This window comes from Rhinolophus sinicus, linkage group LG06 (assembly GCF_036562045.2).
Source record: "Rhinolophus sinicus isolate RSC01 linkage group LG06, ASM3656204v1, whole genome shotgun sequence".
NCBI classification, from domain to species: Eukaryota; Metazoa; Chordata; class Mammalia; order Chiroptera; family Rhinolophidae; genus Rhinolophus; species Rhinolophus sinicus.
In genome coordinates, this window is record NC_133756.1 from 147,266,004 (window position 1) to 147,274,729 (window position 8,726).

General features: G+C 33.8%; 1 pseudogene; it reads left to right on the forward strand.

Annotated features, from left to right (window-relative positions):
* LOC109450807 (sodium/potassium-transporting ATPase subunit beta-3) overlaps positions 1-7,564 on the forward strand; it is a 32,350-nt pseudogene extending 24,786 nt beyond the window's left edge.
* The last annotated feature ends 1,162 nt before the right edge of the window (positions 7,565-8,726 follow it).

Below are 8,726 nucleotides of genomic sequence, written 5' to 3' on the forward strand. Positions count from 1 at the left end.
GGGTTACAGGTGTCCAGAACCTTTCCTGGGCAGCTCAGGTCACGAGGTGGGAACCCACCCTGGACAGGACACCCTTCGATCACAGTATACACACATGCACACCCACATTTACTCAGACTGGGACAAGTTAGTCATGCCAGTTCACTTAATGTACACATCTCTGGGATGCGGGTGGAAACCAGAGTACCTGGAAAAACCCCCACACAGACCTGGGGAAAATATGCAAACTCCACACAGACAGTGGTCCTGGCAGGAATCCACTGTATTTCCCTCATCAATGTTATAACGGAATGACATGGAACAAAATGACATTATTCAAAGACCTGCTGTACTTTTGGATCATTATTGAGACAGGTAGGACTTCCATGAGCTCCGTTTTCAAGATCATCTGCCTGAACGTACCGCTTAGCCATTTTTAATTGGCCCTATGATATACGGCACTAAGGAAATACAGGACTTTTTATGATCTTGGCTACACACAGGCAAGGATTTCTAATCTTCTCTGCTTTTGGTTCCCTGAATCCAATATAAAGTTTGTGTTCCTGTCTTGCTAATGTCAGAGAAGTAGAAATAATAATTTGTCACCATGAGTTGCTGCTGGAGTAGAGCAACATATGCATGAAATGAGTAGATTATTTAATTAACATATGAACATAATTATTTTTAATATTATTTCTCATTTAATAAAATCTAGTAGTCTTCCATTTTTAAATGCTAGGTAATATAACATCACTAAAAGCACAGTGAGGATAAGACTGAGTTTCTTTGAGATAACATAGATAAGGTGAAATCACATGAAAATGTGTTTCCTTGGTTGATAATCCATACATTTATAATTTCTTTAAAATGAATGTATTAATTAACATGATGTATCGACCTTAAAATTTCAGTGATTTAACATATATATCATTTTGTTATATCACAGTTTAGTGACTATGTTCCCAACAGCTACTTGGGTCACCCAGTATGAGAGAGTGAAATTCCAAGGTGTTTGAGGTTAAAAGTTCAGAATAGTTTGCTATCTCATAAAGTGGACAGAAGAATGGCAGTTAAAACCCAATCTATGAAATGGAAAGCATTGTATTTATTGAGGAGTTTAAATCATATTTATAAAATAATAGCCTGAGCTTAGTTATAAACCATGAAAGGAACTGAAGGTCGTATGTGCCATTGTAAATCAAAAGGATCATCAGATGCTGGATAATATGTGACCTTTATCCACAATCATGGTATAGGTGCGCCTAAACTTCTATTAATATATTATATTTTATTTGTAAGTTACAAGACTGTATTTCTTTGCCTAAGTAGGAGACAAAATGCAGAGAACAGCTAAAAATATAATCCAAAGTCCTTTTACAAGATTAAACTGAAAAAGGGAATTCATTATTTATAAGTCTTTACAGATCAAAGCTAAAAGGGAATATGATCACCAAAGGAATGGCGTGGATGAATAGCAAATGCTCACCAATCCCGAACCATTAATATGTGAGAGAATTTTTTCAGGTGGCATAAAAATGAAGACAGATAAAAATGAAATAAAATTACTGTTCTAAATCACAAAAGATAAAGTGAGGGTGAAAAAAAATGAATTCAATTAAATTTAAGCTGTATTTGAAGTGGATGTTCTAGAAGTGAGCTGTTTTATGATGTTATGAGAAGATAGAGTTATTTGAAGTTATACTTATCTATCTAACTGAAGTGTATATCTATATATACACACAAATCCATTTACATATTTACATGTAATTTAGTTACTGCAATTACCAATAAGGTTCGGTTAATATACACTAACTTATTATTTGTTTTGTATAGGGTTTATCTCTTTTCTGTTCATTTGATTTTGTTTTCTTGCCATCTTTTAAGTTAGTCAAACATTTCTATGTTTCCTTTAGTTCCTTTTATTAGTTATATATTTTTTAACTATCGCTTAATGGTTACCCTACTGATCATCATATGTATTCTTGATTTATTTTTGTGTGATACAAATAATTATGTTTATCATTTCTAGTCTGCTCAAATATTAGAATCTAAATTTCATCCACTGTCAATTTTTGCATCATTTTGTTATGCATTTTAATTTTATATACATAATTTTAATTTCACAAGACATATAATTGTGTTGTACAGACAATATTTTATATTTATACATAGATTTCCTTTTTATATTGTTCTTTATTACCTTCTGCATGCTGATATTACTATTTGAGATAATTTCCCATTTTTTTACCGCAGAGCTTCTGGGAGCACACTCCCTCAGATTTGTGTTGTCTTAAAACATCTTTATTTCATTTTTCTTTTTTGAGGCTATATTCTGTAGGTATACAATTGTACATTGGCACTTATATTCTTTCAGCATTTAAAAATGTTATTACATTTCCTTCTGTCACTACTCATTTCTGTTGAAGTGTCTGCTGCCAATCTTATTTTTGCTTCATTAAAAGCAGTGTGCCTTCTTTTCTCTAGTAGCTTTTAGATTTTTTTATCTTTGTTTTTGGTTTTTAATATTTACACTGTAATGTGCTTGCAAGGTTATCTTTGGATTTATTGTGCTTTGATATGTTCATTGGATCTGTGGATTGATATTTTCTTTTTTCTTCTACTGCTTCTTAAACTCTGATCAATTTTCTTTTCATTACATTTGGATTCCCCTCTCTCTAGATTTCCATGTTTCATTTTGTTTATTTTTTATTAACTTGTGTTCTTCTTGGTACAATGAGGTGTTAAACACATATTATATAACATTAATTTAAGATATTTCACTTTATTCAATTCTAAAAAGTTCATTTCATTATTTTTAAAAGTTTAAACTCTCTAGTGAAATTCTGCATCTTTTCATTGAATTTCTTCTCTGTTCTTACATTGTATTTAACATGTTCTTCAAGTTAAAATATTTTTTCAGCATATGAATCATATATTGTTTGCTTTTTCTATTGATTGAAAATCATGTACCTCTACCTCTTCACACAACTACTGTTTTTTATGGTATATTGGACATGTGTACAAAAAAAAACCTATACAGCCATTAACTGATGTTATCTTCAATTTTTGGCAATTCAGGAAATATTAACAACCCCAATCTGATCAGAAACAGCAGTAAAACAACTTCTAATTGCAAGTTTTGTATAACTCAGTCTTTGTATACGTATTTCCTGCTCTGAGGCAATACACCTTCCAGGATTTTGGTTGTGATATTGTTAGGTTGTAGACTTCACTTCACTGAAAAGCTTTGAGAAACCCAGTCCAGATGTTTCAGCCATGACTTTATTACAACCCACTTAATGATCTGGAAAAATATTTCAGTGGTTATCTATGGTGTGCCTTATGTGGATCCACTTTCAGCAATACCTTGTTTACTGTGTATTGGGAAACTATGGGATATTTAACTCTGCTTCCAACTTTTTACTCCAGTCCCAAATGTTTGCTGATTTTTTTTCCTCCGCTATAATAGGCTTACTACCTGAGAAGACCTGATCCTTAGCCCATGGTAATTTGAAAAATATCCTCAGGAAAAATAAAAACCTACAGATTATTAGCCAAACTTGAAATGATCTCCTTATTCTGAATTTTATTTCATCTAATCCTGATTGATGCCTCAACTTTTGATATCTTTAAAAATAAATTTTTGTAATTTGTCTTATTCTTCCTGTTAGTTGCTACAGAATTCTTGACTTGTTAAAATTACTACTGAGACCATGTACTATTTTTAATTGGAAAAATACTGTCTGTGCTGTTGGTGTGGTACCTTGTAACACAGATCAGATTTCATTGACTGAAGGATAGTTTTGATTTTACTTTCTTTTACATTTACCTGTATACATATTTTATCTCAATTATTTTCATTAACACTGACTTTTGCCTTCATTTATAATTTATATTTTACATATGTTTTATAAGATAAAATTCATCAAATAAGTAATCACTATTTGTAAGTACATACTTTGGATAATCTACCAAAAATTATTTCAAAATTGGTTTTCCCAATTCTACAATTCTGAGAAAAAAAGACAAATTAAATTCTAGTTATAAATAGGAATTACACTAAAATATTTTTATATGTGATGGTTAATTTTATGTGTCAAATTGACTAGACTAAGGAATACACAAATAGTTGGTAAACATTATTTCTGGCTATGTCTGGGAGAGTGTTTCTGGAAGAGATTAGCATTTGGTACAGTAGATTGAGGAGAGCTCTACCCTCACCAATGTGGGTGGAACTAAAGCAATTTGTTGAGAGAGCATATAGGACAAAAAGGTGAAAGAAAGGTGAATTCTTTCTCTTTCTGAGCTGGGATATCCATTTTCTCCTGCCTTTGGAGGTTGGAGCTCCTGGATCTTAGGCTTTCACATTCCAGGGCATACACCAGCAGCTCCCAATTTCTTAGACTATCAGCCTTGGACTGGAAGTTAACCATCAACTTCCCTGTTTCTCAGGCCTTTAGTCTCAGACTAAATTATACCACTGGCTTTCCTGGTTCTCTAGCTTGCAAACAGTGAATTGTGGGACTTTCAGCCTCCATAATCCTATGAGCCAATTCCTATAATAAATCTCTTATCCTTATATATCTATATCTCATATATCCTCTATAATCTGTTGATCAATAGAGATAGATGTACCATATTTGTTTTGTTTCTCTGGAAAACGTTGCCTAATATATCCTACAAGCAGATATATTTAAATTTTTCAGAATAAAAAGTATAATCATTTGAATTTTCTATAATTTTATTTTTTCACCTCCTACATTAACTTTGCAAGTATACATTTTAATGATGGAGTTTGAATTTTTTTAAAAAATTACATCTTCAAAGCTAAAGTTTCTTATACTCTTTTTCTTGACTACTAAAGCTTAAGAGCTCAAAAGGATTTTGAATTAGAATTAAACAGAAATTTAGAGAATTCTTGACAAGACTTCTCTCAAAATAATCGCAGTAGGGGAGAGAGGTCAACATTGAGCTTGAATTCACCTCCATTGAAACAAAGTGGAGAGTTTTTAAGAGGTAGGATGGGGATTGGGAGGGTAATCAAAAGCCATCTGTGTTTGCTAGTTGACCTTACCCAAAAGAAAAATAAACTTTCTCACTGTTATATCTTCATGAAAGGAAGTAGTCATACAACGTGGAGCAAGGCACCTATTGAAATCAGGTTCTTGCCCTCCCACAGAAACTGGGAAATGAGGGTGCTATCTGTTTGATAACGACATTTCAAAGTACTGCTCTTAGTCCCTTGAGAAAGACGGTGCTTTGAAACTGGTAAAGGCTATATATATATATATATATATATATATATATATATATATATATATATAATATAATATATATGTATATGTATATATGTATATATACATATATATGTGTGTGTATAGATATAGATATAGATATAGATATAGATATAGATATAGATATGTATACATATATATAGTACAACTCAAAGTGGCCAAGAACAAATTTGCAATTACAAGTTTCCTAAAGTAAACGCTCGGAGGAAATGGAGATCAGGGGTCTAAAGGCAGGAGGAAGTTGTTTAAAACTTGTTCAAACTGAAGGAAAACTTGAAGGTCATCTTAGTCTCTATCTTAGTGAAACTGAGATATTAGATTATCCTAGACACAGATATTTAATATGTTCCTTCATAGAATGTATAATCTTTATTGGTACTAAATATATTTTTTGTGTATTGGTAGCATCATTTGTTTAACAATTCCTTGCTGCTGGGCCATTCTTTTGTTTCCTATCCTTTAAAAAAAAAAAAAAAATATATATATATATATATATATATATATATATATATATATACACATTTTAATTTCTCACAGTCCTAGGTATGCATTGAACCTCCTCCCTATGTTACCCACATACACTTTTTTTAGAGAACCCACCTCTATAAATAGTCTTGCTTAACGTATATCCCAATATATTGATTCTGTCCAAAATGATCCCACATCTAAGTTTATGAGTGATTGGATAGAGTGGAATCTGAACAGAATTTCATCCCAAAGCTCTAAGAAAATTATGATTTCTTAATCTACAATAAATGATGAATTATTCCAAATGGATTCCTCTCACGAATTAGAAATGGGAAAATGAAAGAGTGCTGACACATAATTGTGGGGAACTATCCTGTACTCAAAAGTTAAGATATTTTGCGGTGGGAAGTTTAGTTTTGCTCCCCTATAATAATATTCTGCCCTCTGTAAGCCTAAGAATCATAAATGGAACCTCAGATTTAAACAGCTGTTTCCCCCATATTTTGCATTATTTAAACATGAAACAAACTCTTGAAAGAGTGTTTCAAGCAAAAGTAGGTATTTTTCCACAAAATAAAATATTTCCTGTTTTTTGTTGTTGTTGTTTGTTTGTTTGTTTGTTTTTTGACCCAAGAAATAACATTGAAAGTAAGAGATGAACTATGTGTCTGACCAAAATTAATGCGTAGTTTACATTTATTATTTTAATAATAAATAAATACATAAATTTCCCAGTGCCTACAATTTATGATTAGTGAGAGACTTGCTTAAAATCAAAAGAACTTTCCAAATTTATTGTTTGAAAAAATAATGAGGTCGGCTTGAGTGCGCACAGCAATGCAGAGGGCTCCTCTGCGGTCCCACCTTCAGCCGCGTTCTCTGGGCTGCACCACTTGAGCCGAACGCCCCTCTGCACTCCTCACAGCCTCCACCCCCGCGGCTGCTGCTCTCCTCACTGTTGGTGCACACACCGTGACAAAGAAAGACAAGAAGTCCTTCAACCGGAGCCTGGCCGAGTGGAAACTCTCATCTACAACCCGACCACTGGAGAGTTCCTGGGGTGCACCGCCAAGAGGTGGGGTTTGATCTTGCTCTTCTACCTAGTCTTTTATGGGTTCCTGGCTGCACTCTTCACATTCACACTATGGGCTATGCTTCAGACTCTGAACGATGAGTTTCCAAAATATCGTGACCAGATTTCTAGTCCAGGACTTATGTTTTTTCCAAAACCAGTGACTGCATTGGAATATTCATTCAGTATGTCTGATCCAGAGTCCTATAAAGGGTACTCTGAAGACCTTAAAGACTTTCTAAAGCTATGTGGTTTAGAACAGAAAGATCTCACAGTCTGTCCCAATGGAACACTTTTTGAACAGAAGGGTCCGGTCTATGTTGCGTGTCAGTTTCCCATTGCCTTACTGGAAGAATGCAGTGGTGTGAAGGATCCTGACTTTGGCTTCTCTGGAGGACACCCTTGTGTTCTGGTGAAAATGAACAGAATAATTGGATTAAACACTCAAGGAAAACCAAGGATAGACCGGTCTAGTCAAAAGAGTGTTGAAAACATTAACTCTATCAGTTTATCCTCCTGGTGGAGTTACCGACTTAAAATATTTCCCATATTATGGGGGGAAAAAAAAAAACTGCATGCGAGGTAACTGCAGCCATTAGTTGCTCTCCAGCTCGGCTTTGATCCTAGTAGTACCTCAAGAGAAGTAACAGTTGAGTGCAAGATTGATGGGTCACCCAACCTTAAAAACCATGATGATCGTGACAAGTTTTTAGGAGGAGTTGTGTTCAAACTCGCAATGCATGCACAGTAGGAGTTAGGAGTAAATGTCTCCACAGAGTAAATGTTGTATTGTCTGTCTTCATTTTCTAACAGCTGAACCTAACATTCTAGAATTTTGAGCCTGCCTTAGAGAAAGGTGGGGCGGTACATGACACTGGGGTAACATCATAAAGTGCTTCCAGAGCATAGTGTTCAATGTCTTCTGAAGTAACTGCCTGTTGCCTCTGTCGCCTTTTGGAATCATTGTACAGTCACTAGATAGGGACTGTGAACCCCAGATTCTGAACATGTAGAATGGGGATCTTGTCCTGTTTTCATGTGGTTTAATTGCCAAGTGTCTAAAGCTTAATGTGCTGTGCTATGTAAATATTTTATAGATTTAACACTGGTTAACTGTCATATTTTAAAGCCAGCAATGTTTTAGGGATAAAATGGTACCTGACCAACAAAATGACTTTATAACTGCAAATAATGTGTTGTGTGGAAGTTCTGTATGTGAGGAAGAAAAAAACAATAAATGTGGATTTGAAAAAAAAAAAAATATATATCTTTTCATAGCAAGTTCTTATAGATGCATATATTATTAATGATTATAATTTTCATCTGGAGCAGAAAAGTATATTCAATTTAACACATATTTAGAGTGCATCAAATGATGTTGAATATCTCAAGTATATCTAATTCTATTTACCTTATGCAAATTTTATTTACAGAAGAGGTTGGAAACAAATTTTAAACTCATTGGAGAAATAGAAACAATACATTTCCAGGCGATCAGCAGGAACATATTGTAAAATATAGGCTCCCAGTTATATATTGTCATATGTAGGTCTCAAATTTTTGATTGCGGTTAAAAATAAAACTTACTCATAAAGTGAAATGGTCCTCTACCACTCTTATCCTTGAAAATGAAGTTTCTCACAGTTTTTATTTTGGGAATGAGAAGAGTACCTTAAAAGTACATTGTCAAATTCATAGTGATGGACTCTGGCAGCCCATCATGATTAGTTGTGCCTCACTACTCTACTTCCACTAATTTAATGGTGTGTTTGAAGTGAAGTGCACTTTCAAAATTGGTGAATGTCAGGCAGGTTCGAAAATAACTCTCATTAGCACAGACAGCCTAAGATGGTCAGCAGGTGTTGTTATCAGTGTCCCATGATTTTCCCATGTTTATTGAATTATTATTGTGC